At 50.6% G+C, this 5,279-nt stretch overlaps 1 pseudogene; it reads left to right on the top strand.

Annotated features, from left to right (window-relative positions):
- The first annotated feature begins 2,239 nt into the window (after positions 1-2,239).
- On the top strand, positions 2,240-2,958 carry LOC110564330 (metallothionein-2-like; annotated as a pseudogene).
- Positions 2,959-5,279: the final 2,321 nt, after the last annotated feature.

Raw genomic sequence — 5,279 nt, 5'->3', positions numbered from 1 at the left:
GTCCATGGGCTTGTTTTGTGACGCAGGAACAAGCAGCTTGGGGGAGGGTCTGCGAGGTGGGCAGCCATAGTTCCTGCCGCATCTTCAGGAGTGGAAAAGTCAGCCCTAGAAAGCTGGAGTATCCTGCTTGTGCAGCCAAAGTAATGCCGAGGACCCCTGAGCCTTACACTGAATCCCTAGCGTCCCCCAGTGCATGATGGGAACATCTAGAAAGCGGACTGCTGTGGCCCCAAGAAGCCCCTGTCAATCCAGAGGTGAGAACAGAAGAAAAACAAAGCACAAAGTAAAGAGATGTTGCCGTCCCCCTGCAAACTGCTCCTAGGACAATAGAAATAGTAATAGATAGTGTAATATATATTACATATAATATACAATGTTCCATTACATATATAATATACAGTGTATATGTGAGAGAGACAGAGTGAGCACAGCTGAGGACAGAGTCTGGACTCTTCTGCCACCTTGTGGGACCTGGCATCAAACTCAGGTCATTAGGCCTTTCCAAACACCTCTGCCCACTGAGCGATTGGCTGGCCCAACAGCTCCCACTGCAGTGAGCTAAAAAGGGAAGAGTTTGGTGCTTCCACTTTGCGTACATTGGCAAAAAGGTCAGTCAGGAGTGCTTGGCCCCAAAACTTAGCTGAATTTGCTAGACGCTTTTCTGAGTGAACAGTCCTGGTTGCCATGACAGCAGGCTGGGGGGCTCCTTTATTCATAAATTAATGTATTTATTTACTTTATATCCAGATAGAAAGTTGCCCTCTCCTCTCCTCCCAGTGCACCCTCCCCTCCTCTTCCCCTGTGAGAGCCCTACTGTCCTCTCTGGCTTCAGTCACAGGACCAGAAAGCTGAACAATGTCTCCCCAACCTCCCTCCCAGCCCAGGCAGCCTGGGTCTGGTCTCCTGTCCTCGCTCTGTCTCGGTATCTGTCTGTGGCTTTCAGAGCAGAGGAACTCCCGCCCAGGGGCTGAGCGTGAGAGTCCCCCCGCACAGGAGAGCCACATTGGGACAGGCGGAGGCTCAGCCTGGGGAGACCCCAGCCCATGCTCACACAGGGTGAGAATGAAGACCCAAAAGGAAAGTGGGGTCACAACCGAAGTCCTAGACCTAGACCCCAAGGGCCCTCAGAACCCCTGCCTCGGTTGCTTTGTAGTAACACCTGTCAGTGACTGAGGACAGAGTTTAATTGGTTGAGTGCTCGCCTGACAAGGCCCTGGGTTTGATCCCAGCACCACAAAAAGAAAAGAAAAAGAAAGAAAGAAAAACTGGGTGTGGAGGTGCAGCTGCTACCATGGAAATTAGGAAGTCGAGACTGGAAGATCAGAAGTTCAAAGCCCTTCTTGGCTACACAGCCAGGTCAAGTCTGGGCTGCAGGAGACCGTGTCTCAGAAGTGAAAAACAAACAAGCCGTCTGTTAAGATGCAACTCAAAGGGAATAAGGTTGATTGTGGCTGCAGTCTGAGGGCGCAGCACTGCTGCCGCCCGCGCACTTCCTAACTGCAGTTCTGCTGTTGTTGTGAATTCTAATGTAGATATCAGCTGTGCAGCCCACCAAGTGTCCGGGCCCGCAGGATAAGAACTACTGTTCTGGAGCGGGGCAAGCGGACAGAGTTCACCATCACACTTCCCAGTGCTGTGCTTCGTCCTGACTCTGCAGGGCTCCCCAGACCCTCAGGAGGCTCCCAGCGCCTGGGCATGAGCATGAGCCGAGGGAGTTCTTTTGTTTCCTCAGCCAATTGCACCTACGGATCTGCTCTGTCTGTGAGGCCTCAAGAGATCTCCTGGTGTCCTAGTGAGGGCCTCTATGGCTGTGACACAGCACTGTGAGCAAAAGCAATATGGGCATGACAGGGTCATTCTGCTTACCCTTCCACACAGTAGTCCCTCCCTGGACAGGAACTCCAGCAGGGCAGGAACCAAGATGCAGGAGCTAAGGCAGGGGCCGTGGAGGGTGCTGCTCTCTGGCTTGCTCCTCATGGCTTGCTCAGCTGCTTTCTTGTAGAACCCACCAGAGATAGCACCACCCACAACAGCCTGGGCCCTCCCCCGTTGATCACCAATTTTCACAAAAATGCCTCACAGACAGATCTTTTGGAGGCAGTTGCTCAGTTGAAGTTTCCTCAATCCTGGTGGCGCTAACTTGTGTCAAGCATATACCTGCATCGGACCTGGCAATAGGAAGTATCGAGTCAGATAAGAGCACCTTGAAGGTCAGTGGGGACGGACCCTCCCTCATAATCAGTAGCTTGTGAAATGAGGAACTCAAAATAATTAGAGCTGTGTGTACAACAGTAAATTTCTGAAAAATAAAAAATTAAGGGGGTGGGAGTCCTGAGTTGGTCTCTGGCCTTGGGTTGAGAATGTAACCTTCTCACCCACTGAAGTGCTTGCCTAGCAAGCATGAGGCTCCTGGTCCAAGCCCCAGCTGGGCACCAGGCACTCATACAAACATTCAGACAAAACGCAAAACGCTCATAAAACAGATTAAAAAAAAAAAAGGAGCACACATGATTACACAAAAAGTTCAAGGCCAGCCTGAGATACATAGATAAAATAAAACAAACACTCCTTGGAAAATTATAAGATTACTATTTAGCCAGAAACACTCCGGTATAGACAAAAACATGCCACAGTCCCTCTTAAGAATGAATCCAAATGCCTCCTCCCAGCCACCCAGGCAGGAGGCTGGACTCAAGGAAGCTGCCGCCCTAGCCAGTTTCTCCCTGGTCTTCCTCTGTGCCTCCACCCGCCATGGGCCCCAACTGCTCCTGTGCCACAGATGGAAGCTCCTCCGCTGGCCCCTGCAAGCACAAAGACCGCAAATGCGCCTCCTGCGAGACAAGCTGCTGCTCCCGCTGCCCCCGGGCTGGGCCAAGTGCTCCCAGGGCTGCATCTGCAAGAGGCTTCAGACAGTGCAGCTGCTGTGCCCGAAGTGGGGGCGCCCACAACTGCCTGTAAATAGAACGAGTACAAACCCTGTCCTTTTTTACAGCCCTGAGCCGTTCTCCACACTTTTCTACAAAGCATGTAATGGACAATAAAATGGTTGATTTGATTAAAAAAAAAAAAAGAACGGGAGAAAGCGGGCTGAAGAGTTGGCTCAGCAGATCAGAGTACTTGCTGCTCCAAAAGGATACCAGCACCCACGCAGGCCGCTCATACTGCCAGTAACTATAACTAGACGCCCTCTTCTGGCCTCCTTAGGAACCTGCATGTATGCGCATGTACACACACACACACACACACACACACACACACACACACACACCACAAATAAAACAATAAATCTAGAACTAAAATAAAAAGTAGAAAGTGAATTTGAGCTGGGACTTGTATGGACATGATCAGGCTGCATTGTGAGAAAGGTGACATGACATCAGTCCCAAGTCTGAATCCCAAAGGAAACAGGAAGTGACATGTGGAGTGGCCCTCAGCTAACAGGAAGTGGCATGGTTGACCTGCCCTACACAAGCCACCTAAACCAAGAAGCAGACACGAGGGAGACTGGCCTTCCTCCTGCAGGTACCAATATCTTGCCCTTTCTCTTTTCATTTACCCCAAGACAAGTGTCCCCGCCCTTGTAAGCCTCTTTTTTCCCACTTACAATCAGGGCCATCACTGCCTCCTGCTCAAATCTTCAGGACTAGGTCTTAACCAAGATGGAGTCCTTCAGGGGTGCAACACTAGACCTTTGGATTCGTAAGGAAAAGGAAGCGTGAGTCAGATGTGTGCCAAGAGCTGTCGTTACAGCATGGCATGAATTACAGCTCTGCCCTTGTGGGTTGAGAAACACTACATTTGTTTCTCTCCGGACTTGGCTCTGGCCCTGAGACATCTGTAATCAGCCATGCTTCTGGGCCTTTCCTCCTCTTCAGGAAGGCAGGGAGAGGGGTATGGGGCAAAGAAGGGCCTAGTTTCAGAAGAAGTGAGAGACCAATTTTCCTCCCATAGGGCAACCCTGCTTACACTGACCACCAGGCTCCGCTGCCTTTCAATCCCGAGTCTCCTCCATTCGTCCCTGACGGTATGTCCCACCTGGGGATACCTGGAGAAAATACCCTTTCTCTGGAGGTCTGGGGGAAGCTGTGTCCTGCCTGAGCCCCTCCTGGGCGCTTGTATCCACCTCCCCTCCCAGGGGTGACTCACCGGAATGCTCTCCTGGGTTAAATCTGGTCTCCCTGAACACCCTACCTTCCTGCTATGACGAGTGGAAGTGCTATGAAGCCAAAGCTGTCCAGAGTTTGTGCAGCAGCTGTCTACTTGAAAATGATAACCCGAGGCAGAACCAGGGTTTTGACTTTAAACTGGGTCACAGCTTCAGGGCAGGGCCCACTGGCTGTGGCTGCCATGTCCCACAGACGGAGGGAGGGAAAGGGGTGACAGCCCCGGGGTGGACTTGGTGGAAGGAGAGGACACCCGACACTTATCCTGTGTTTCAGAGGCCACGTGTCACCTGAAGGCCACACACACACAGCATGAGGAAGCCGCCAGTGCTCATGGCCAAATGGTCACCGTGAGAAAGAGGAGAAAATGAGTATATTATGACAGCTGAACAGGTTTTTCTGAGACTTTGAGGTCTATTTCTAGCTGGGCTCAGGCCATAGCTAATCTCGCTTGGTATAGTGCTGACCTAGCTTACATGAAGTCTTAGGTTCAGTCTCCAGCACCCCATAAACTGGGTATAGTGGTACCCACCCAGCACTAGGGAGGTGGAGGCAGGAGGGTCAGGAGGTCAAGGTTCAGAAGTTCAAAGTTCAGCCTCTGATTATGAATGGAGTTTGAGGAAAGCTTGGGATACCAGAGACCCTGCCTCAGTAAATACATAAAAGTCTTAGCGTCTTTTATTTTATTTTATTTTATTTTATTTTATTTTATTTTATTATTATTTTTTATCTTAGAGACATTCTCTCCTTACTAGAAAGGGAGAGAGATAGAGACAGAGACAAAGGAAAACTCTGTAATCTGAATTAAAAACAAAAACCAGTCGTATTACTGGGCAGCTGTCCAAAGGGAAACATTGAACTTCATCTAGTAAATTATTTTAAAATAATTTACAGGTTTCGAAGTGCATGCAAGGGGGAAGGCGTTAGTGCACGACCCACTTCCTGCAGGAGAAAGGCCAGGGGAGGTGACCCCACAAATCACACCCCCAGGCTAATCACCTGCCTCTTCCTCAAGTCTATGCTTGCTCAGCCAGCCTCACTCAGGCCAGTAGGCAGCCCGGCGGTCTCCTGAGGGCCTTTCTATTTCAGTGTTCAGCTCCTTCCCCAGCGCCTGGC

Source organism: Meriones unguiculatus, chromosome 17 (assembly GCF_030254825.1).
Source record: "Meriones unguiculatus strain TT.TT164.6M chromosome 17, Bangor_MerUng_6.1, whole genome shotgun sequence".
Taxonomy (NCBI): Eukaryota; Metazoa; Chordata; class Mammalia; order Rodentia; family Muridae; genus Meriones; species Meriones unguiculatus.
Note: the sequence above shows the minus strand (reverse complement) of the source record. Positions and strands in the feature narration are given on the sequence as shown.